The sequence below is a fragment of the Syzygium oleosum genome, unplaced genomic scaffold, assembly GCF_021117445.2.
Source record: "Syzygium oleosum isolate NSW1041296 unplaced genomic scaffold, Sole_v2.1 Sole_v2.11, whole genome shotgun sequence".
NCBI classification, from domain to species: domain Eukaryota; kingdom Viridiplantae; phylum Streptophyta; class Magnoliopsida; order Myrtales; family Myrtaceae; genus Syzygium; species Syzygium oleosum.
In genome coordinates this window covers 924,702-950,971 of record NW_026607495.1, presented here as the reverse complement: position 1 = coordinate 950,971, position 26,270 = coordinate 924,702, and the positions used below count along the sequence as shown (strand labels likewise).

At 41.2% G+C, this 26,270-nt stretch overlaps 1 pseudogene; it reads right to left on the bottom strand.

Moving 5' to 3' along the window:
- Positions 1-15,028: 15,028 nt before the first annotated feature.
- Positions 15,029-16,398, bottom strand: LOC115662819 (protein PYRICULARIA ORYZAE RESISTANCE 21-like; annotated as a pseudogene).
- Positions 16,399-26,270: the final 9,872 nt, after the last annotated feature.

Here is a 26,270-nt window from a genome sequence, read left to right as displayed (position 1 = left end):
ACACACTAGTACTACCTAATCCAGTCCAGACTACACCGATAATACCTAAGCCAACATGCCGAACACAATCATTCACCAAATCAACGAATTCAACGCATCCTTGGCACATTCAATATATTTCCACTTTGGTTCAACGAATCCCACATTCATTCGCACGTTCATTCCAAGGTAGTTCAATGCGTTAAAGGCCCGCCCTGGGCAAATCCATCTCAATAGTTGTTCTCACCACTTCGGGGTCATTCAATAGGATTTATACACGTCCTAATCATCCCCTAAAAATGCCTAAATTCTTGTCATTAGTCCATTATTCTTAGAATATTCAACTTGGGCACAAATTAGGCATTTTCGGTACTGAATGAACAAGTACCAGGAAAAATTAACATTTAGGCACTAAACCACCTTTAAACCATCTCATTAAGGCCTAATCACCTACTCCAAACATCCAACCACCAAATACATATAATAAAGTCTCAAATGAGCTTAATTAACACTTGAATTGTCTAATTTCAAGCCTTGAATCATTGAATTCAATTAGTGCAAAACTTAGACAAATATGCACAATTTCGGTACTTTGTGAACAGTACCAGAACAGGGGCTGTTTTGAACACTAATCCACACTTAAATAACCTCATTAAGCCCTAATGACCTATCATAATCATCCTACACCCAAATAAACATCATTAGGTCCTAAATGAGCTTAATTAACCCCTAATTACCTCCTAAGGACATAATTAGACTAATTAAGGGTTTGGGGTTTATACTCGCCTATTAACGACTCGGGATGACGGGAACGGGCGGTCGATCACCGACGAACGGTAAGGATCGACGGCGGCGTTCCGATGCAAGCCGGCGGTCCGCGGCGACGACGGAAACGGCGATTTGCTGCTGTTTGCTTCGTCGTTGGCTGGAAATGGGCCGAGGGTGGCCGATCTTGGGCGGAAAGGGTCTGCTGGTGGTGCTGGTTCTGGCGGGGACAGCTCACCGGTACTGTTCTAAGTGAACGTGACTGGGTTGAGCGTAACGTGAACCGCAAACGTAAAATGGGAAAGAAGAAGGAAATTCTCGGGGATTTGGCTGAATGGTCTGCTGGAGAGAGAGTGATCTGGTCAAATAAGGGTCAACAATTGATTTAGTGGATTCCAAGTGTCATTATCTTAGGCTATTGGACAATTTTGCCCTTGATCCAAGGGCTATCCTTCCTTCTCATCCAATAATTTAGGGGTAAAATGGTCATTCATCCTTAACCCAAGCTGACCAGACCTGGTTTAACCCTAACTCACCTTGGTTAGCCCCCTAATTAAATCAAAAATTCGGAATTACCAAAAATGGGTCCAAGGGCATTTTGGTAATTTTTCGGTCCTGGGTCAAAATTCCAATTTTCGCACACCCGCGTTCCATATGTGCGTGGCCAACATAATATGGCGTCGGAATCGCGAAATTCACTTTTTAAGTCCTCGAAAACTGACTGCAAAGTTTCGGGAATAAAATAATATTATTTTTTCAATTTTTGTCGATATTCCACTTTTTGACCAAAACCACTCTAAATGTGCATGGCCACCCCAAAATGACATTGGCCGCGAAAAATAACCTCAAACGGCCTCCGAATCCGGCCTCAGTGCCCACAGGGGCAAAACCGTAATTTCTCACCCCCGGACCGAAATTCCAATTTTCACTCGTACTAACCCCAAACGTGTGTGGCCAGCGTAATATGACGTAAAATTCCCAAAAATAGTCTCTTAAGCCTTCGAAAATCGACCTCGAAATCCGAGCTCAATTTCGTGAACAAAACTCGCTAAACTTTCAATTTCAGGGTCTCTCACTAACGAGCGGCTGTTTAGGAGTTACGCATATCGACCTAGGGCTATCCATATCGTAATGGTCTCGATCATTGAGAGAATGAGAAATTATCATTAGTTCCAGAGGTCACGATCGCTCGGTTCAAGTTCAAGATCGGTTGGCCACGTGTACTTTCTGGCCTTGCGGAATCACCCGCGATCCGATGGTACATCGTTGGCCTTGGCCAAACCGATCCGTTACCTTTCCTAAGATCGGTCCATACTGGTTCATAATATTCTCTCGTCATTTCTCGAGATCGGTGCCCAATTCACGATCGGGTCCCTGGTCCACGTATCATTTTCCTAGTTAGCCATATCCCATTGGTTAGTATCCCGAGAGTGATCAGCTCTGGGCAAGACTTACTAAAATGAAATGCGAAATATGGTCAATTTATTGATCCCGAAATTACATCGAAATTCAGGCTGTTATAGGCGCCGCCCCCAAATCGGCCCCTGGGACTAAAATCAAACCTCTCCACCCACTGGGGTCACTGTTCGATCACCCGTTCGCCGGCCGACGGCCAAAAACAAACCAGCCTCATTGAGGCATTTCATCGAGCAGGTAGTGTGCGCGGAAAAAATCAAGGGATCTCGGCCTCCTCCGGCGACTCGGTCGGCTCCGACGACCTTGGTTCGCCTCCAACGGTGAGCAGGGACCGGGACCGACGTCGGTATGGGCCGGGATTCGCACGAAACGGCCGGCACGAGTCCCGGCCCAACCACGCCGGAAAACTGGGGAAAACAGAGGCGGTTCTCGGCCGGGGGAGACTCACCGGTCGACGGCGCGTTCTGGGGGTCTCCGGATGCTCCGTGGGCGACGGTGACGCTGCTGGTTCTCCTTCTTGCTTTGGCGAGCTCTCGGTTTGCTCTCTCTCTCCCTGTTTTCTCTCGGTGCTCTTTTTCTCTCTCTCTCTATTTTTCTCTCAAAAACCGCCCCTGGCTCGGCGGCCGGAGGTTACGCACAACGGCGAGGCTGACTGAGGCTCCCTGTTCACTCTGTCTTCTCTCGAAGTCGCTCAATTTCTCTGGGTCTCTCCCTCACGGTTTCTCTGTTCTCTCTCTGCTCAAAACCGACCGAGAAAAAAACGCCCCTCTCCCTCCTCTGTCTGGTCTGTCTATCCGACGACGACGACGCCATTCTCTGCTCCATTCAATGCTCTGCACCGGCCTCTGCTCCTACCATGACTTTCGCGGCCATTAGGCCGGTGCAGAGGGGGGGCCGATTCTGTGGAGTGTGCAGAGAGACAGCAGAGAGGGAGAGAGAGAGCCCGGGAAATGGGGAAGACGGGACTGGCCTTAATGGCCAGTCCTTGTGGCGTGCCGCCTCGGCCTCCTCTGACCGGATGACAACGATGAGGAGCGGCGCCGCCGTGTGTCACGCTTCGGTCGCGCACAGGGGAGAACAGGGGAGGAGAGAGCGACCGACGAGGGAGAAGGAAGAGAGGAAGGGGTTGGGCCGGGCCAGGCCCAGTCCGCGCGGAGGAAAAAAAGGAAACGGGCTGGGCCCGCGCAGGAGGAAAAAGAAAAAAAGAAAAAGGAAGAAAAGGGTCGGGTCGGCCCAGCCCCGACCCGGCCCGAATCGATTTCGTTTTTTTTTTTTTTTAATTTTTGTTTAAAATTTAAGAAAATATGCTCTAATAGGCCCTATTAATGCACATATGCCTAATGTCTATATGCAATGCATTTAAATAGAAATATTTTTTTGTTTTAGGAATTAAAGAAAATTAATTCCTAAATTTTGTGTAATTAATTTTGGGCAAATTAAAAATAGGTGTCAACACTTAATAAGTATCGTTCAAAAGTTCTTTTTAATCTTACAGTTCAATCAAATCTAAATAAGGAATAAGGATCCCAAATTTTCATTCGGTCATTCAAAAGATCGAAACAAAATGACATTTGAAGAACATTTAATATAAAGGAAATCCAAATACACTAAAATAAAAAAATTAATTTACGAAAAAAAAACTAAAAGGTCTTCTTTTCAAATTTTTCTATTGTAGGTGTATTCATTTAATTTTTTAGTTTAAAACTCCTTGCCATACAACTAGACAAATATTTTTATTTGGTATTTTCCATACTCAATAAGGGATAATTACCCTAAATAATGCATAGGCTTATATAACTATAACGAGAAGAAACTAAATACATGTGACCAAAAATAAAATAAAATAAAAGACAATCTCTTCTTTGAACAGATTGTTATATGATTGCCCAAAAAAACCCTTATTATATGGTTTTTCCCCCCTATCATCATCACATCCATCACCAGTGCAAGACTCTTTCGGTCTTGAGAACCTGATGACAACCGAGGCAGACTGATGAAGGAGGCGGACGGACGGCAAATCGGGCACAACTCCCGCAATAGCTCGTGCGGCTCGTCGCTCAACATCTAGCCATAGAAGACTTCACGGCCTTCCATGGAGTCTGCACTTCATGGTGGTCCGCCGCCACTAGAGAGGAGCACGACGTGAGGAAGAAAGCCCCTTTGGCTCATGACTCCAACAGGCAAGCCACACCAACATGAGTTCTGAGCGACAGTCCGAGCACTACAAAAAAACATGTTTTTTGCGACGGATTTTGCGACGAAAAAATCGCAAAAATCCGTCGCAAATCGTTTTTGCGACGGAAAAAATTCCGTCGCTACTAGGTCGTCGCAAATTTTTGCGACGGAAAAAAAATTCTTCGCAAAATTCGTTGCAAACTAGCCATGAACACTATCCGTCGCAAAGTTCGTCGCAAATATTTCGTCGCAAATTTCGTCGCAAAATTCGTCGCAAAATCCGTCACAAAATCCGTCGCAAATAATTCGTCGCAAATTAGCCACAAACTTTATTCGTCGCAAAATTCGTCGCGAAATTCATCGCAAAATCCGTAGCAAAATCCATCGTAAAATTCGTCGCAAAATCCGTCGCAAAATTCGTCGCAAAATGTATTGGATGGAAATTAGGCACGAACTTGATTCGTCGCTACTTATTTGTCGCAAATTAGCCACGAACTGTAATGGTCGCAAAATTCGTATGTAAATATTCGTCGCAAATTTTACAGCATTTCGGCCATGAAATCTTGTCCATATCAATTGCTAGGCATTAATGAACATCATGTAATACATTGAAAACAATCAAAGGACACGAGAAAACCATAGATTCCGCTTCAGAAATAGAAAACGAACAAACCAGACACAATGCCATATAATTGAAAAATGTAATTGAAGGAAAGATGCTAGTCCGCAAAAAATAATGATATATGCAAAGTTGCAAAGCCTAACACGATGATATTTGATATCAAATCTTATAATACATTCAAAACATTCATAGGAGGCGGGACAACCATAGATTCTGCTTAGAAAACGAAAAATCGACAAACCAGACACATGATTGGGCAGCTATAGTACTCGGTAGGACACCAAAAGCAGTCACTTTTGTCGACACCTGATGAAATGTAGATACATAAATAAAGATATTCAATCAGTCAAGAATATAAAAGAAGTGCTTATGCATGGATGTGGAACTAGGTATAAAAAAACAAGTAAGAGGGTTAACAAAAAAATATTTCAGGACGAACATCAATGTTCTTACATATGAGTATGAGTCAACTTTGACATCCACTGTAGTTTTTTCACCCTTGTAAACCGTATTTCTGTCACATAGGAAAAATTAGATCGTTGAACCTGTCAGTAAGAAAGTTGTGCACAAAAAGTAATTGTAGGGCAGGAACAAATTGGGTGAAACTGCACTTATGTCATATAAGATTGTGAAGCAAGCTTACCCCCGATTTTGGCAATTTTAACTAGAAATGACCGAGAAAATCATCAGCATCATCATCAATGTCAGCATCATTGTGTCGCTCATCATTATGCTCATCACCTATTGGATTGGCAGGGGATACAGGAGGAACCTCACCGCAATTGATGTTGAGGTGTCGCATAACGATTTACATTTGCTGTTTCAAGTCATTTAATTCTTCGTCCCTCTCTACAATTATATTTTTCAGTTGGTTCACTTCTTGGGTCAATTGCTTGTCATGTCGTGTCCTCCTTCGACCAGTCGCATTGGATGATGAAGTTCCAGCTTGATTCGGGGTGAACATCCTTGACAAGGATCCTATTCCAAATATTTTTCCTTTTTTCACCCCACCCGTTGCCTCCACTCATAATGCCATACTGTCAACTGATGGCTCAGATGCACTTGCAGAACCATCACTACCACTAGCATTGCCCATTAAAAGTTCATCATATTTTTCCTATATTAACAATATAGATGAAAATAAAATAACTTCATATATATATCTACCATAAATATTAAAAGCATTCACGATTTTCATTCTAGTTTCCATAAAACCCAAAATATAACCTTACATACCTTAATAGCTTTTGCTCGATCGCCAATCCACGTCTTATCTTTCTTTTGAAATGTGCGTTCAAATGTAGCTGCAAATGTCGGTTCCGTCCCCAATTCTTGTGCCTACAAAATGTAAACATGAGTAATTGAATTAAATTAACTCATAACTTATTTAACAAACTTACCACTGCTTGCGATGCTCCCCAATGTTGATACAAATTTCAAAGATATGTGGCGACCCTTCACTAGAACTGGAAGATCGATTCTTTTTATTCTGATGACTGATTTGCTGACTCTTCTCAGTTTCCCAAATTCCGTTAATTTCCGCCCAATTGTCAGCTGTAATGAAAGCCGGCTTCACTTTCCTACTCTTCGCTCTATTCATCACATTTCATATGTGATCACTGACTTTCTTCTGAAAAATTCTTCTCACTTCATTCTCTTGCTGGTCATCCCACCTGAACTTCCGCTGCAATCATTACAAGCAAAACTGAAAGTTATTATGATGGTCACATATCCATTACCATGCACCATACAATTCGGCGATAGACTTTGTCAAGTTCATATCGGGGAAAATATCTTGTCCCTTTAGTACCGAAAAGTAAAGAGCTGTTCTGGTCCATTTACATCATTCTTGACCATCAATATACTATATCGAACTTAGTTGATAAGAAAATAGAATATCTAAAACTTACCTTGAACTCATTCCACCACAAATCTTTCACCTCTTGTGGAACACTTCTGTAATTAACATACTTCCCCATCCAATAGTTTTTAACTATTTTATTCAGTTCCCTCACAACAAACGTAGCATCCGTGAATCTGCAAACATACGGATATTGTGCAACATCGACAATTCAGTTGACATCCATATCGAAAGCCATAAATATTACATATACTAAAAAAAAAAAATTGAAGTACTTACGAATCTCCAAATGGGCATATCAGGAATCGGTTATCTTCTTCACCTTCGTTTCCGTCATTATACGAATGTTGCGCTGAATAATAAGGTGGAACGGAAGGAGAGGGAGCCAAAGGAGATGGAACTGGAGGAGATTGAGTTGGCATGTGGCCAAGTCCCATAACATATTCTTGAGCATTGGAGGAAGGACCAACGTGTCCATATTGTCCATCAGCATATTGTGGTTGCGGGTTAGATGAAAGGACATGAGACGAGGAAAGGGCCGGGGAGGACCCCGTTGAAGAGGTTGGTCTTCTATGCATGTGACCTCCACGTTTATACTGACAAGTAGGAAGGTTAGGCAAATATGTAAAAAAATATGAACACGTATTACGGACACCTAATGACGTACATGACGAAGCTTACCATTTTGGTTGACAAGCAGAAAATGTTCCCTCTTAATTGGCCAATGCCGAGTGTTTATGACGTGCAATTATCTACGAATAAATATACTATAAATCGCACTCAATTTGATATCAAACATCAATATATGAGCACGATATGCCATGGTAAGCCGACATTAGCCATAATTAACCACACGATCCACTTTCAAACCACACGATAATTCATCAAGTACAAGAACAACCATGAAACATCAATTTTAGCCACATGATCTTCGTTCTCGGCCACACGATCATCAATCAAAGTGGCTGGCCACAGGCATTATAAGCCATTAATTTTTTTGGGCATCTAAAAAAATTTAAATTTCACTCAAAGTGGATGGCCAAAGGTATTCTAAGCCATTATGTAAAGTTTTGAAATTTTGTTATTTCATTATTTTTTAATTTTTTTGGGCACCTAAAAATATGTAAATTTCACTAAAAGTGGATGGCCACATGTATTATAAGCCATTCTGTGAAGTTTTCAAAATTTTTTATTTTTTAAATTTTTTTTGGGCACCTAAAAATATTGAAATTTCATGCAAAGTGGCTGGCCACAAATATTCTAAGCCATTCCGTGAAGTTTTATAATAAAATTAATTTTATTATTTTTGCAATTTTTTGGGCACCTAAAAAAATTTAAATATCACTTATGTGTGTGGCCACGGGTATTCTAAGCCATTTTGTAAAGTTTTGAAATTTTTTTGGCTACGTAAAAAAAATTTAAATTTCACTCAAAATGGGTGGCCACAAGTATTATAAGCAATTCTGTGAAGTTTTCAAATTTTTTAAATATTTAATTTTTTTTTGGCAACATAAAAAAAATTATTTTTCATTCAAAGTCGATGGCCACGTGTATTCTAAGCCATTCTGTAATGTTTTGCAATTGTTTATTTTATTATTATTTTTACATTTTTTGTGCACCTAAAAAATTTACAATTTCTCTCAAAATGGGTGGCCATAGGTATTTTAAGCCATTTTATAATATTTTGAAATTTTTGAATTTTTTATTATTATTACTTTTTCGGGCACCTAAAAAAATTAAATTTTACTCAAATTGGGTGGCCACAGTTATTTTTTGCCATTTTGTGATATTTTGAAATTTTGGTTTTTTTAATTTTTTAAAAAAAATTCGCCAAATTTAATATTTTCCCAAAATATGACTTTATTAAATTTTCACGAAATTTTTCGGAATTTTTCCAGAATTGTTCAATTTTAATGCATTTTCTGAATAAACGCTTAATCAATCACCCGATAATCATTAAACGCTTAATCGGCGATATAATGGACAAATTAACCAGTCGAACATCGATCAAAACCACATGCAATCCTGAAATCGACCCCTAACTTAGCCAACCAATCAGACACTAAACAATCCGTAAACAAGTCCGATTAATACTCATTATAGTAGGTAGGATTTAGAGAGTTGCTTACTTGGTTCAAGGCCTAGAAAAACCCAACAATAATTAGATTTTGGCCTGGTTAATAGTGCCGGGCTCGGCACGGGCGTCGGCCGGCGGCTGGGCGGCGAGCTGGGCTGCGACAGCCTCGGGCGGCGGTTGGGCGGCTGCTGCGAGCTCGGCGAGGCTAGGCGGCTGCTGAGCGGCGATGGACTAGGCGGCGGCTGGACGCCGCCGCCCAGTCGTCGCAAATTTGCGAGGAAATTTTTTTTTTCCCGTCCCAAATTTGCAACGGACTTTTTTTGGTCCGTCGCAAATTTGGGACGGAATTTTTTTTTTCGTCGCAAATTTGCGACGGACTTTGTTGTGTCCGTCGCAAATTTGCGACGGACATTATGTTGGTCGCAAATTTGCAATGGACTTTTTTGTCCGTCGCAAATTTCCGTCGGGAATTTTTTCCCGTCCCAAATTTGCGACGGACTTTGTTGTGTCGCAAATTTGCGACGGACATTATGTTGGTCCGTCGCAAATTTGCGACTGATAGTATTTGTCCGTCGCAAATTTGCGACGTATTTTTTTCCCATCCACAATTTTGCGACAGACAATATCTTTCCGTCGCAAATTTCCGACGGATTTATTTCGGATTCCAAAAATAAAGGACATTTTCGAATCCATCGCAAATTTTGCGACGGATTCGAACAATTGCCGTGAATTTTTTGGTCCGTCAATAATTCTTCGATGTACAGTAACCACGAATAAGTTGTTGTCGTAAAATGAGCGACGAAATTAGCGACGATTCAAATCCAATGGAAAATGTAATATCGCAAATGTCATCGCACGAATAATATTTGACTTGTCGTCATTTAGCGACAAATTTTCCGACGATCAATTAAATTAAGAAGAATAAGCGACAACAACAGTAATAACAACAACAATAATGTTAATAACAATAACAATAATAACAAGAACAATAATAATAATTATGACAACCAAAATAACACTTGTCGCAATAATATTTAAACATCATTAGTGTTTTGTCACAAAAATTTTAATCTTCGTCTTCGTCTTCATCTTCCAATTCGTCTTCGTCTTGCTCTTCGTCTTCATCATCTGTCCCAAAATCATATTCTGAACAGTCTTGTACATCTAATTCGCAAATTTCTGTTGGATCCACATCTATCATAGCTCCACATGGATCTCGTAAAGTTGGAATGTTATATTCCTCAGTTTCAACTGTGTTACAAACTTCCTCTTATTGATAGGCTCTATCCTTCCAGTGTTCCTCGATTTTTCTCCGTGCTTTGATTTTACATACAGCCCACCAATCAGCTTTATCACGTTTCAAACTAGGATATGATGCATAACATACTTGAATTGCTTGTTGTGCCAAGACAAATGGTTCATATTTCATATACATTTTCTTGTGATTTATTTCAACCAAATTAAACTTCGTATGCACCTTCATTCCTTTGACGGGGTCGAACCACTTGCACTTAAATAACACAACCCGCATCATTAATGGTCCAGGGTACTCTATCTCTATGATTTCATCCAACAATCCATAAAAATCATCTTTTGAACTGCCACCATTGGATGACCGAATAGACACACCACTATTCATTGTGGCTTTTCCCATTCCATATTCTTGAGTGTGAAAATTATATCCATTTATGAAATATGTTGGCCAACTCCACACTCTTAACTGTGGACCCCATGACAAATAATATAGCAATCCTTGCTCTCCAAGTTCATCATGATTATTGTGAACTTAAGGTTACACACGCAAAGTCAATAATATATATTTCAATAAATGATGTATAAAATTTTAATAAGGCAAGTGAACGGTCCATAGGCAACTTACATATGTTTTGAATTATGCTGCAAATTGTTCGTTGCACATACGGTCAAACTCATTTTGTGGTAGTCCATACATTGAAGTTTGGAAAATCCTAGTAATAAATACCATTTATATATTAGCAAATATTTGACACACAATACATATATTTGCAAATTTACACTTACTCGAAGTATGGCTCGACTTCTGGGCAGTTTAGTAAAATATATGTATGGGCTGCATGCAATTCTTCGCCTGTTAGGTAACGAGACTGACATGCGCCGCTTGGTCGACCCAGATAATTGAAAATAGAGAATGCTTTGCAATTGGGATCAATGGGGCCCTCATCATTTCTGCCTGCTCTCCACCTCTTGCACTGCATGTGCGGCTCAAAATAATATGATGCAAATATTGTCACTTCTTCAACAATATATGCATTACAAATTGAAGCTTCAACACGTGCCTTATTTTTCACTTTTTTCTTCAAATGATATAAGAATCTAGTTGCAATAGAAAGAGGTTTATCGGAACATAATATATAATAATGTAATTTGAACTTTATTTAAAAAAAAAATTACCTCTCAAATGGGTACATCCATCGAAATTGTACGGGACCTGCAACTTTGGCCTCATAAGGCAAGTGAACTAAGAGATGCTCTATCGAATCAAAAAATGATGGAGGAAATATCCTTTTTAAGTTGCAAAGAATAATTGGAATATCTCTCTCTAGTTTGTCCATGTGCGATGCTTTTAACACTGTCGAGCAAATATCATGCAGGAAATTGCTTAACTCTGTAATGGAGCCCCAAACAAAATTCGGTAGAACTTCCTTGAAAGCTATTGGAATTAGTCTTTCCATCAATATGTGACAATCATAACTCTTCAAACCTGTCAATTTGCATTCATTCAAATCAACACATCTTCCGAGGTTCGAAGCATATCCATCAGGAAACCGCACAGATTTCAACCATTGACAAACAACTCGCCTCTGCTCCTTATCCAATGTATAAACTGCTTTTGGTAAATGTACTGCGTTTTGTCCACTTATGTGTGCTTCCGTACGCAAAAGTCGTGTCGTGAGGGTTCTGAACAACAGTTGGAAAGTCCTGCACCCGCTCCCAAATTTGATCGCCGGTCAACCTCAATGGTGGACGTGCCCAGCTGTACTCCATCCAGATAACATTCCGTAAGCTGGAAAGTCATTTATCGTCCAAAGAAGAGCAGCCTTCATTACAAATATTTGATCGGTAGAAACATCATATGTAAGGACACCTTCCTCCCATAGCCGTTGTAACTCTTCAATCAATGGTTGCATATAAATATCTATTAACTTTTTCGGATTTTGCGGGCCAGGCACGATCAATGTCAAAAACATATAAGGTGTCGTCATGCACATACCAGGTGGAAGATTGTACAGCGTTAAGATAACTGGCCAACATGAATAACTTTTTCCTGATTTCCCAAATGAGGCAAATCCATCAGCACAGAGACCTAACCTAATGTTTCGAGGCTCTATCGCAAACTCAGGGTACGTTCTATCAAAATGCTTCCATGCCTCTGCATCTGAAGGATGACACATTAGATCCTCTTCTGTTTCATGATTTGCATGCCAAGTCATGTGTTCAGCTGTGGCTTGAGACGCATAAAGCCTTTGCAATCTGGGGATTAAAGGCAGATAAAACATTTGCTTGCATGGTCTACGCTTCTGATTACGACCCTACCTCCTGTTAATCTTGTACCTAGGTTGGCTACAGAATTTGCAAGATTCTGCATTTTCATCATCTCTCCAATATAACATACAATCCCTACTACATACATCAATCCTTACAACCGGAAGACCTAAGTTATCCACTAGCTTTTTCATATCGTAACAATCACTTGGCATGCTATTATCACGAGGCATTGTTTCCCGCATTACTTCAACAAAAGAGTTGAAGCAATCTTGCGACACATTATGCTCTGCCTTGATATTTAACAGTCTTGCTGTCACTGATAACTTAGTATGGTTGTCACAACCTGGCCATAAAGGTTCATCTGCTGCTTTCAACACTTCCCAGAACTGATTATATGAAAAAGCTCCATTATACATATTCTCATCAAAACCCGTTACTCCTATCTCTTCCATTTGTGATGCATGACTAATACCCACTTGTTCATGTGTAGGAGTAAAACTAGTACTTGCATGGTTCGAATCTGAAACAAAATTCTGACCAGCTGCATCAATCATCATCCTTTCGTATGGGTTCAATTGGTCATAATAGCTACATTCTTCCCTAACTAAAAATTGGTCATTTCTTCGATATTCTTCATCAGATATAAATGGTTCACCATGGCAAGTCCAATTATAATAATTCGGAGTAAACTCAAATCTACAAAGATGTTCTCCAATTGTATCACGCACATGCAATTTACCATTACTGCACTTTCTACACGGACACCTTAACTTATTTCCATCCATGAACTCATATTTACTACTAGCAAAGTCTAAAAATAGTTCCAACCCAGTACGAAACTCATCGATCAATCCTTGACGTCCAGGTAAGTTCTTATTATACATCCAAGCCCTGTTTCTTTGCATTGTGTCTGTATTAAAATAAAAAAATCTCGTAAAATATTTAAAATATCATATCTACTGTTGTTAAATAAAAAAAAATTATGAAAATGAAAATTTTGTTTTTCACGCAACAATTACTTTGAAATTTAAAAAAATTGAAAAAATTACCATGTAAAGAAGACTTACCCAGATATTTGACTGAAATCTTGGTAGCAGAAAGTGGTCAATTTGAAGAGAATTGCAAAATTCACTTGGATTGCGAGACCTTCAATTGGACACGTACTTAAATAAAAGCAAAATCACTTAACATTCATTTTAAATAATTTTTTATTTTTTCCGAATTTAAAAGAAAAAAAAATTTCTTACAATTTTCTCCGGTCGCCGGTCCGGCGACCGGTTGACGCCGGCAAGGCCGCCGGTCCGGCTGACGCCGGCGAGGCCGCTCGACTGACGCCGGCGAGGCCACTCGGCCTCGCCATGGCCGCCGGTCCGGCTGATCTAGGCGAGGCCGAGCGGCTCGCCATGGCCGCCGGTCCGACCTCGCCGTCGCCCGGACCTGGGCGACGGCGAGGTCGACCGGCGGCCCGGGCGAGGCCGCTCGGCCTCACCCGTGCGACGGCGAGGTCGACCAGCGGCCCCGGCGAGGCTGCTCGGCCTCCCCGGATTTGGGTGAGGCCGAGCGGCTCGCCGGGCCGCCGGCCGACCTCTCCGTCGCCCAGTGGGCGACGGCGAGGTCGACCCAGCGGCCATGGCCACCCCGCGCGGCCTCGCTGGCCATGGGTCGAGGCCGATCGGCCTCCGCCAGATCTAAGCGAGGCCGCCATGGCGGCGAGGTCGACCGGCACCTCGCCCAGGTGTGTCCGTCGTAAATTTGCGACGGACAAAGACCATCCGTCGCAAATTGGTGGCCGGTCGCCGGTACAACAAAAATAGAAAAAAATGTCAATAAAAAAAAAATTCGCACCCAACGATGAATTAGAAGGACAGGACCATATTAGTTGCATGTTTAGTCACGAAATTAGCTACGATACTTACCGGTGGAAAAGCTTCACCGAGATTGATTTCTAGACGCACGGATTATTTAGAGAAATGATAGAAGGAGAAGGTGAGAGAAAAGCGGGCGACCTGACGAATCACTGCTGAGAGAGAGAGAGAAACTGACGGGTGGGGTGGGGTGCATATCAAAAAATTAATTTTCCGTCACAAATTAGCGACGAACCTTTTTTCGTCGCAAAATTGCGACGGATAAAATATTCGTCGCTACTGCCGTCGCGACGGAAAATAAATCCGTCGCAAATTTGCGATGAAAAATTAGTCGTCGCAAATTTGCCACGAAATTATTTTCCGTCGGAAATTCCGTCCCAAATTTGCGACGGATTTATAAATCCGTCGCAAAGTTTGTCGCAAATTAGCGACGAAAATAATCCGTCGCAATAATCATGTTTTTTTGTAGTGGAGGTGCATTACGTTCAATCCCCAAACTCCCAAAGTTAAAGTGGTTCCACACTCCGGTAAATCTTTAATTCTAGATGTTTTATAAATCATTAAGTGAAATCATCCATGTTACTGTTAAAGCATACTTCTTGCCATTAGCGAGACAAGTATATATGTACTGAGTATACTATGTTTATGTTAAATAATTTGATTGCACGAAAGCATGGTTTTGATATCAATGATAGTTTTTTGTTAGTGATATGCAAGTATATATGAATAAGGGGATGAGAGGAGACATGAAGAGGACTCAATTTTATTGAAATGAAGAAATCAACAAGCAACAATCCATGTGTTGAACATATCAGACCACATATATCGCCATTCGAGGCCACGAACCTTATCAAATTTTCTATACACACAAAGATAAAGACCTCAAGATAGCCCTAAAAATTAGATTTATGTATCTTTCACCAAGTTACAACATTAGTAATTGACATGAGAAATTTTGAACTGGATCCCATGACATGACGGTGCATGCGGTGGCGTTTTCTTCGCTAAAGTAATCACATCGGCTCACTCATGTTGTAACCTCTATTCCTGCACTGACACTCACGAGCCGATCTTCCACATCCATCATCGCAGATCACTGGCCCCCCTGTCCACGATAGCAACCTCTATTTTCACCTTGACCCTCATCGGCTGGTCTCCCACATCCTTCATAGCACCCATCACTGGCCTCCTCCACACCACCGGATACCCTGGCACTGGCGAGTAGCCCACCAACGGCTTTGGCGCCTTCGAGGGCGGCAGCCCGGGCGCCTGCTGCGGAGGCTTTGGAGGAGCAGGTTTGGTCCGGGGCAATACAGGCACCAGCGCAGGAGCAGGTTTAGTCCGGGGTGGTGCTGGCACCGACACAGGACCAGGTTTGGTCCGGGGCAGTGCTGGCACCAGCAGAGGAGCAGGCGGCTTGGCGGTTTTTTTCGGGGGCTCAATGATTACAACCTTGGGCTTCTTGGTATCCTTTGGTTTCTCAGGCTCCTTGGGCTTGTCGGGCAGGATCCCAACTCCCAACACCGTCTCGCCGCCCTTGCGGATGATCTTCTGCCGGATCTTCTCTGGGCAGCAGTACATGACGGTGATAAACACCGTGTTCTGCTTTTCATCGTACTACGGTTCTTGGCTTTCTCTTGTTCACAAATTAATTCATAGCGAGCTCAGTCGAGTTATATTAACACAACGCAATAGTAATTACAAATCAAGAAATGATAGCAATTTGAAACTAAAAAGTGGAGAAGAAAAAAAAAACAAAGAGAGAGAGAGAGAGACTCACGAGAAATTTTACGGAGAATTTTCTTGATCTTCTCGTAGCAGCGCCAGCACTGTAAATCCACCTTTATCAACATTCCACCTGCAACAAACAAGAGCAAAGCAAAAATCAATAAAACCATGTGTATCAAATGAATCCGAAGAATAATTCGAGGTTTTCCTTTTCCTAATCGTTTGCAGAGAAATGAACAAGATGGACCCAACAAAACGACCCAGAAAAGAAAAGGGAAGAAAAATGGAAGTGGTGGGTACCAAGAGAGATGACTTAGAGGAAAGAGGAGGAGGATTCACCTTCTCTGCCTTGGCTGCGGGAGAGACAAGATCTGGATAGCTCCATAAAAGAGTGAATGGGAGTAGGAAGTGTTGAAGGAAGGAGCGAGTGATAGATGAATATGAATGATATAGAATGAGAACCCGCATGATCACCTTACATGTTAGTGATTGCACACCCGCATGATGACATCACATGTTAGTAGCTAGCTTAAAATGAATCTAAGCTGCCTGTCAAAATATTTTTGAAAATAAAAGAGAAAAGGTACCGAAAGGGCATTAAAGTAATCTAGTGTAACCAAGTCTCTGAATCCATAATCTTTGGTTCGAAGGAGTAAAGTAGAACTCCCGATACTTTACTTGAGTTTCTAATCGACTCACCAAAGAATAAATTAGAGGTGACTCCTAATTGAAATGATTTTGCATGTTAAGAATTTAAATCATAAGTCGCGAATTGGTAAGGGCTTGGGAGAGCCCGAGTTAAGTGTAAGCTTAATAATCCATTAGCCGAACCCCTAGGTGATGCACCTTGAGGTAAGGTCGCAACAACGTTGGTAGTTGGAGATGAATGACAAAACAACTGAAAATCGATAGGAAATCAGAGCAGCTCTTGTCAGACTATCAAAAGCTATCAGCAAAGGGACAGCTATAGCAAAACCTGTTTTGGGAAAGCTAGCTAACGATAACCGGAAAGGACTGGGTAGGTGGTCTAGCTACTGAACAGCAGCACAACAAGGAACTTAACGGCTACTTGCTTCCCTAGATCATCTCCAACGGGAAGATTGAGGATGTCTACATAAGAGAAGATTTTTAAAGCTAAATGGTTGGACACAGGCTAAAAAAGATCAAAGCTATACTCTGAGCTGATATTGTTTCATTCCGAGATTTCCAGTGTATCGTTCTTACTGCATAGTAATCGTGAGAAGGTTTAAGTGTACAAGTGTGAAAGCAGCAACTAAGTCTTGATAGTGTGATCTATCTGTTGATAGGATCAGTGCTTGCTAAGTGTAACTTACCTTGCAGATTACTAGTGCATTCTAGCCCATCTTGTGGCTTTTAGTTTGGAGAGTGGATGTAGGCTTTGCTATAAAGCCAAACCACTATAAATTGTTGTGTGCACTTAACCTATTCAACCACAATCAATCATTCTCATGCATAGGGGTGTTTCCTAGCTAACTACCCCATCTTCAGCGCACCTTATCACTCTAGGTCTTTATTCCCGCTTTGATTTCAGAATCGTTTTTCCCAATTCGGTGCACAGTTCGATCATTCTTGCCCTTAGCCATCCTAGAAGCCTGCCAGGAGCTGCTCAATGATCAGGCCTCTTGCCCCGGCGCCACCTCTGTCAGAAGCCGCTCAATGATCAGGTCGTATGGCCCAGGCGCCACTCCCTGCCCTCATCGGATTGGCCAATCGCAAGCTGCCCGAACTTCACCTATTGGAGGGAAAACCTGCTCTGATACCAAATTAGACTGTAACGCCCCCACCTCGGGGTCATTAGCGTGACGTCCCGTTCATTATTATCTTTTTAATAAGCACAAGCGGAAGCGTAAACTCGGGACAATCACATTTAAAACAACAGCGGAATTTAGACAAGCAACATCATGAGCAAACCTTATATTTACAGTGCATGCAAACATATTTTAACAAGCCCTTCAGGCCATGGCAAATAACACATATTTCACATGCATATTCTAGAGGCTCATCCGTTCCTAGCCGACTATGAATAGCAAAACTCGGCTTGGGTGATCCTATACCCACTATGGCTTCTCGCTCTTCGCTTCTTCACCTCCACCCCGGTCCCATCCGCCTGGCCATCTCACATCCCACCCGTGGCTTTATCCCGGAGCCGGCCCGCCCGCACCGCCAAAGCACCGTTGAACCCACATAGGGATCCAATCCATTCTCCGTTCGTATAGCGATACCACGCCACGTACGGATGAGGCACCAAGTCCGTTAGGCCCTCATCGAACATCACAAGCGTCATGATTCGGCGGTAGGCGCGGTCTTCTCTGACATCTATCACGGTGAGCACTTCGGCTCTCTGCTCCACGGGATTGCCAACGCGGACTGGGGGAGATGCCATCCTACGGACCTGAAAAAGGGGAAACAACGGGGGATGAGTCGGGGAGACTCAGCAAATGAAAACACTAATATCAAGTAAGGATATATCGATCGCCGTTAACATAAGTTGGCCCTTACCGCACCCGCATCGATGGCAGATCAACAGCAAAGTTCAAACAAGAGAACATCACGCATGGCCACATCATGTACACTTTACCAACCAAGGCTCGGTTCTATCTCAAAACAACATCAAACATGAAACATGATCAAACTAAGAAAATGAACCAACTACGACCAACCAAACGACCGAGAAACGGTCCAAGCAAACCACGTCACAACGCATCTCAACATCCTTTCCCGATATTAGGGAATTCACTTACCCTACGAAATAGAACTAGAACAAGAAAGGAACACGGGAGTCTCGGCGGTTCTCGAGCTTGAACACGTGAGTAAATGGATCTTGGCGTGAGGCTTGAACACGTGGAAGATGGCGTCTTGGCTTTGAGCTCTCTAGTTTGCCGAACAACAAGAAGAGACACGAGCTAGTCGGTGAGCTATCTCTCTCTTTCTCTCTTTCTCGGCGTGAACAAGAAGCAAAGAAGCAACAGAGAAGGTTGGTAGTGTGTGTGAGAATGGAGAGAGAGGCGTGAGAATGGCGTGAGAGAGAGGGGAGGGCTTCCTCTATTTATAGTGGCTCAAGCAAAGAAGAGACAAAATAGCATCATTACCAAATCTTCCTAGATTTTGCTCTCATTACAAAATCTTTCTAAAATCTTAGTCATTAATGAATATAAGCCAAAAGTCATGATGAAATGATCTTGAGAATCTAAGCCATTAATGAAATGATCTTGAAAATCTCAGTATTAATGAATAAGAGCCAAAATATCATCATGAAATGTCATTAATAACTTGATCTTGGAAATCTTTGCATTAATGGACAATTGACAAAATAACATGATAAAATGCCCCTAAAGTCTTATGGCCATTAATGCATGTCATGATGGACCTTAATAAATGAGGCTTGAAGGAGAAGCTTTGACCGTGTCAAAGCTTTATCTTCTAGTTTCTTCCCAACAAAACCAACGCGGAGCCTATTTTGGCTTACTAGAAATGTTGGTTTGGCTCACAATAACTCAGCATCATCGGGTTGCACAATAACAACTAATCGACATTTAAGTCGCAAACCTGCATCGTAATCAATTTCATGATTTCCGAGGGTTTTCCACGACAAAAACATGAATAATAATCTCGTTCAACCCAAGGTTCAGCGCGGGAATGTCCTCAAATATCACCAAAAGACATCAAATCGAGATTCCAACGTTCTCATATAGAAATTGATGAATCTTTGAAATCTGACAAAACCGGACAGTTTTGCACTGTTCACGAAATCGGACTTGAAAACATAGTAAATGGACTCCGAAAATTATCAAATTTGAATATGTCATAAACAAGGCCTTAACAAACATTTCTTATGAAGAACACGAAATCTGAATCTTTATGTAAACACCATTTTTAGTAGCTCAAAGACAGACTAAAAACAGTTCGCTGGAACAGAATTCTTGTTTCTCAAAGTAAGCTCCTTTCAGAATCGAAATCATCTCTAAAAATTCCCAAATTTATATATGTTATAGAAAAGGAAGTTCTCAACAACTTTTTGAAAGGAAACTTTTCCAAAATCGGCCCAGAAAATCTCGTAGAAAATAAAGAATGGGTGAACATCACCGAAATACCCATTCTGGGCAGTTTTACACGGTCCGAAAATTAGGCTGTCATCCAACCCAAATCAACTCCAAAAATTCTGAAATTAAAGTATGTAAAACTTCATGATGTTTGGAACAACTTTCAAGAGGAAGTGTTTAGAAATTCGGATCACAAAAGTCTCCCCAAAAATAACAAAACGAAGGGATATAAAGGATCCGAAACTGGGTTTTCCAGAACACGAGTAAAAATTGGTTCCTATTGAAAAACTACCAAACTTAAACCATAGCCATTTCCCAGGGACTGAAATTGAGGATGTTACACGTAGGCTTTGCTATAAAGCCAAACCACTGTAAATTGCTGTGTGCACTTATTCTCTCTCGAATTCTTCACTAGTGCACATCAACACCTTGTGATATGTCAAATATTTGCTACACCTAATATTTACAGTAGCTGCTAATTTCCGCAATATTGTCTGAGCTTCTAAAACAACCTATTCATTCCCCCTCTAGGATGTATTGTTAGCTTCAACAAAGGGGACCAAAAGCTAACGGAGGCTCCCAAAACACCTGAATTCAAATCCTAACTAAAGCAATTAAACTTAGGCAGTGACTATGCCAGCCTTTTCCCAGATAGGTTGTATTCGATTCATCCTCAGATACCAATTGTAGAAATCCACTTCGAAGGAAGGAAAACCCCTGAATCGTGAAGGCTCGGTGGTCCAAACGTCTACGATAAAAGGCCTTTGAATAGGAAGCAGCTCTCCACTTCATCGAGGGAAACAAGGTTTAAGAGACGCAGGGACTCGGAAGTGATTTTTAAGGCAAGGACCGAGGATAAGCATATAGGGATACCCATCAATCACATTCAGAAAATTAAAGAAACAATTGTTGGAATGCTTATCCCTTTGTAGACTATTGACCTGGGCGATATAGTCTGCAGAAGAATACTATGGAGGATTAGGAGCCATGGAGAACAATGGAGTTCAAAATGTAGAAAAGCCAAGGGTTTTGACCATACGAGAGATTAGGGTTTAAGACCAAAGACGAAGGGAGTATAAAAATCAAATTTTTGTCCGAATATATACTTTCTTGGAATGGACAGTGATTCCAGAGGAGGCGATTTGAAAAGATATGATCCATAATGATGACGATTCGCAAATAGGGTCGATCGAGACAACATGTTTGGACACTACAGGATATTATGAGCTAGACAACCGTGCATAGAGTACGAAGCATCAGAGGAACAATGCACATACTGGTAACGCCCACATAAGGAGAATGTGTACATTAAAGGTATCACTTTAAAAGTATTAAATATCTTTTAATCCTTTACACCAAAAAATGATCAAGTCGTCGACAAGGCTGAGCACGTGACTAATGCGTGAACATGCGTGATTAACACGTGGCTAATGCATGAACATTGCCATGCACATGACATATTGTTGACGACCACATCGGTATTAGCAATCGGTATTGACATACATTAGCAACACATGTTGGTGGAAACTACCAATTAGTTATCGATATATGATGACAAGTGACTGATAATTATCAATAAGCGTGTCGATGAGCGAAAGACAGTGTGCAATTATATGAATACATTAGAAGTGTTGAGATACAATTCAAAGTTCAAGACCACCAGAGGACAGAGCAATTAAAATGATGGCACGACTAGCAAGCATTTACATGAAGAGTATGGAGGTATGATTGCAAGCTCATGATCACTATATTAGGCAGTTGAGATCGCGAAGCAACTAACGTGAATGTTTTGAGAGAAAAACCATTCAAAAAGAAGATTATGGGATCGTGAGAATGTGGGCACAAGGTTTTCGCAGTGGAAGAACAACGGAACAACCACTTGGTAACAAGATCATGGGGGCAGTTAACACAAATTTTCAAAGAAATAACCGTTTGAGGACAAGATAAAGAGATCATGGACACAAGACTTTCAGAAGTAAAGAAGCATGGAGGCAGCCAACGAAAACTGCTCAAGAAGAATGCAACCGCTTAAAACTTCTAGAGAGCAGTTACCACACGACAATTATAAATAACACTAATCATCTACCGAAAAAGTCCCCCACACAAATAAAATAAATTTACTATCTTTCAGTATCTTCACTTTCCTCCAAATTTGCATCGTCGATTAAATTCCAGCGTGTTTCTTAGCTATAGTTTCCAGATCCACATCATCGATTAAATTCCGGCGTGTATCTTTATCTCGGCATTTTTGGGCTTAGTTGTCGATTAAATTTCGGAAGGTTTGTTTACGTTTGGTTCGTTAGTAATAGCCGTACTTCTCAAGCCTTGTCGTCAATTAAATTCTGACACGATTTGTCTTTGTATAGTTTGGTTCAAAAGTAAGGCTATTAATTTCTTTATTTGCCTGGATATTTCCTATACGGAGTTGGCGCAGAACCTGTCTTTTCTAATAAAAATTGAAGAACGACTTTCGGTTAGCGAAACAGTTATCATAACTCATGCTTAGCAAATCCCAACTTGGGAATATCATAAAGTCTACAACAGATGAAAGGAAGAGAGCTCGTCATACAAAAAAAATTCCATATGGTCGGACTACCTACCAAGGCTTCGGCTCCCGACTCACCCGGTCCATGATATTAACGGGGTATTTCCGAAGCTTAGGATTTACCTATTAAAAGGACCCAAGGCGATCATCGTCGTCATTAAGAGAAACATAAAAAGGCCACTTTTTGGAGCAACTCCTCAAACCAAATGGGCACATTGTGTGCACTTCAAGAATGATGCTAAATGCAGTTTAGGGCAACTTGGTTTAGAGTTGGATCTAACAGACCGAACTGTGCAACTAGATCAGTCGCCATCATTCACTGAAACTGTACCGAAAGTTAACCTTTGTGTTTGTCTTGCAAGGCAATTTAAGCAGAGCTATTACCTTGCTTGAGTTTCATTTTCCATCGCTTATGAATCCATTACAGCGAGGATGAGTTGTGCTCTGACTTTATATTCCTAATGTCTTAAAGTTCTCTGATGACCGTCGTCAAATCATAAAGATCAAGACCAGCAGTGAGACGAAATAAGGGGCATAATGCTTCGAGAGCAAGGATTTTTATTTTTTTATCAGACTTCGCGATCAAGGATGAGGTCGCGTAACGTCCTTCTTTTCGCATTCATACTTTTGTTTTTGGGGGTCAAAATTTCGCATTCATGCTTAGTCGTAAATTGAACTGACATAACCAATTTGATCTCTCTCTCTATGCAACCAACATATATTTGTAAGAGATCTTGTTGTGGTGTTGTGTCGAAAGTTCCTTGCCCGCGAAGCTGATATAACCTACTCAAATGAAATATATCTGCATTGAAAGGAGGTGTACGCCATCTTTACAGGGCAAAACTCATTCGGAAGTGCAAACTTTATAGAAAGGCATGACCGAATGCGTGCTACTTCTTTCATATGATGGGTAGAATCTTCACTTGGATCTATCAATGGCCCATAAGAGCCATCGGAATTGATCTAGTGAATTGGTTATGCACATGTAAAAGTGAGTGAACATCCAAAAATAACATCATAATTATTGATTTTCATAGGGTACAAATGTTATTGTTGAATGGTCAATCCTCGAAATTCATAAGATAGAATAAGATTTACAAACTACTGTTGAAGGAGATTGGGGGTAAGTCTACAGCTAAGAGTAAACTTCTTTACTTCTAGGACTAAACCAAGAATTTATTGCGAGTTGTAATGAGTGGCAGGGTTATTTGATATAGTCCTTGGATTTGTAGCGGGTTCTTGTAGTCTTGTATTAATAAAAGAAAAGAAACTTCTTCTGATGAATGCACAACCTTGGGGCACCATTTTCTCTAGCATCATAAATGTCACTAATATAGCGTAGGACTTTTCGCATTTTACTTTGAGACATCAACCAGAATTTCAGTGAAAGAAGTTAGTGGACGTAATTGATCAATACGTTATATCAATTTGTGGTGCCTAACCTCTTGAAGATGGCAACTACAATTCCGACCGGACGTTAATCTTTTGCCCAGCACGGTAGTCCCTCCGGTGTTTGGATAAACCTCAATCATTGATTTATAAAGATGAAGATTTTATATAGGCACCGTATGGGACAGAAGATCTCCATCCTGATATTGAATATCTTCCGCACATTTTATTATCCTCAATTATGACTCTTTTTTTCTTTTAAGTCTTGTCTATTAACAGAGAAAGGATAAAGCACAAAAAGGATGGGAGGAGACATACAGCTGTGGGCAGAGAGAGAGAGAGAGAGAGAGAGTAACGACTAGTCCTTGGCAAAAAGATATTGATTATAAGTTGTAATATTTTCTCATTCTCCACATTGATACCCCGATATTAGTTAAGTTCAAATTTGCCCCGAAAACTTTAACGACGAAATTATGAGAGGCCTCTAATTTCTCGTCCTAGAAGTCCTCATGGAGTGAAAATTGTCGTTACTGAAAATTTGCTTTTAAGGATGAACAAATGTTCTTACAAAAATGTGACAAGTGCTTTATGAGTGCACGCCAATAACGATCTTTCTCTAAAGTCGGAAATGCATCTAATGAATATCATGATCATAAAGGAAGCCAAAACCCTTGTCCACCCAGACCAAAACGAAGGACACTTTCTTGTAGCAACTACTAAAACAAACTGAGCGCATTAAGCGAACTTGAAGGATGATGTTAAACGCAGTAAGCAGCAATTTGTGTTAAAGTTAGACGTACCAAACCAAAGCGTTGCAACAAGATTAGTCACTATCATTCACTCAAAGTTGCACGTTGCTTTTGTCTTGCCGATATTGCCATTTAAAAGCAGACCTATTATTTTGATTGAGTTTCACTTTCCATCACATGTGAATTCTTTTCATTGAGGATGAGGTCTGCTGTGACTTTACATGCTAATGGTGACTTTGTCAGGAAGTTATCTTCTTTAAGAAGAAAATTACTAAATTCATCTTCAACTTTACTTCCTACTGTAAATATCCATCTGAGACGCTTGGTCCCTCACACCCCACCGCCAGGTTTCCCGTCTCCACCGCAGGCACCGCCATTTTTCCTTCGGAGGTCATCACTGACCTCATATCTGAGGCAGGCGATGGTCACCGCGACGGTCAAGGTCAGATCAAGGTCGTGGCCACCATGGTCAAGCTTTGTTACAGAGCTTGCGCAGCTGGCGAGTTTGCCACATAAGCTCGTGACCAGCCATGGCCCTCACAAACTCGAGGCCGACCTCACATGGCCTCAGCAATCGTGAGCCACAGGCTCAAGCTGAGCTTGCGGGCCCTCGCTGTACCAAGCTACGAACTATCTCGCCACAGATAGAGACGGGGATGAGGGGATGAGGGGAGAGGGCTATAGCCAACAGGCAAGGGAGAGGGTGACGTCGTCGGCACCGGACTGTGGCGTCGACCCAGGGGTGCCTCCCATTCGTTGATGGGAATAATTTCCAAAATAGTCTTAAACCTATTGTACGAATGTCAATTCAGTCCCAAATCTTTCAATTTGGTTAATTTAGTCCTAAACCTTTTGGCATTTACCAATGTAGTTCTTTCGATCAATTTTGGCCACAAATCACTAACATGTATGTTGGTCGTCCCACATAGGCGCTGACGTAGATAATTTTTGCAAGTTTTTTTTTTATTTTTCTGAATTTTTTTTCTTTTTTTCCTTTTTTTCCTTTTCTTTTCTTTCCTTTTTCTTTTTTCTTTTTTTCTTGTTTCCCTCCGCCAGTCCATGACCTTAGCAGCGTCCACGTTAGCGATTTCCCGCCAAAAGTAGCCAGAATGACTAAATTGGCAAATTGTCAAAAGGTTTAGAATTAAATTGGCCAAATTGAAAGGTTTTAGACTGAATTGCCATCCATATAATAAGTTTATGACTTTTTTTGTAATTTTCCCAACGTTGATGTGTTGTGCTGTTATGTGTGAGGAGAGAGAAATGGCAGGAGAGGAGAGTGGGAGAGGAGTTTCGGGATAGATTTTGAAGTAGACATATAATACAAGTGTAAGAGCCAAAATAAATGAAGGAAGAAGCAGAGAGTAGATGTAGAATATATGGCTATAACGATTACCAATATCATCAAGCCAAATGATAAAGTCCCAATCATCTTTGTTTCATTTCATTTTGTGAGGTCATTCAATAGTACACTCGACCTGCTCTTTCCTAGAATGAATGAGAGGATGAGAGG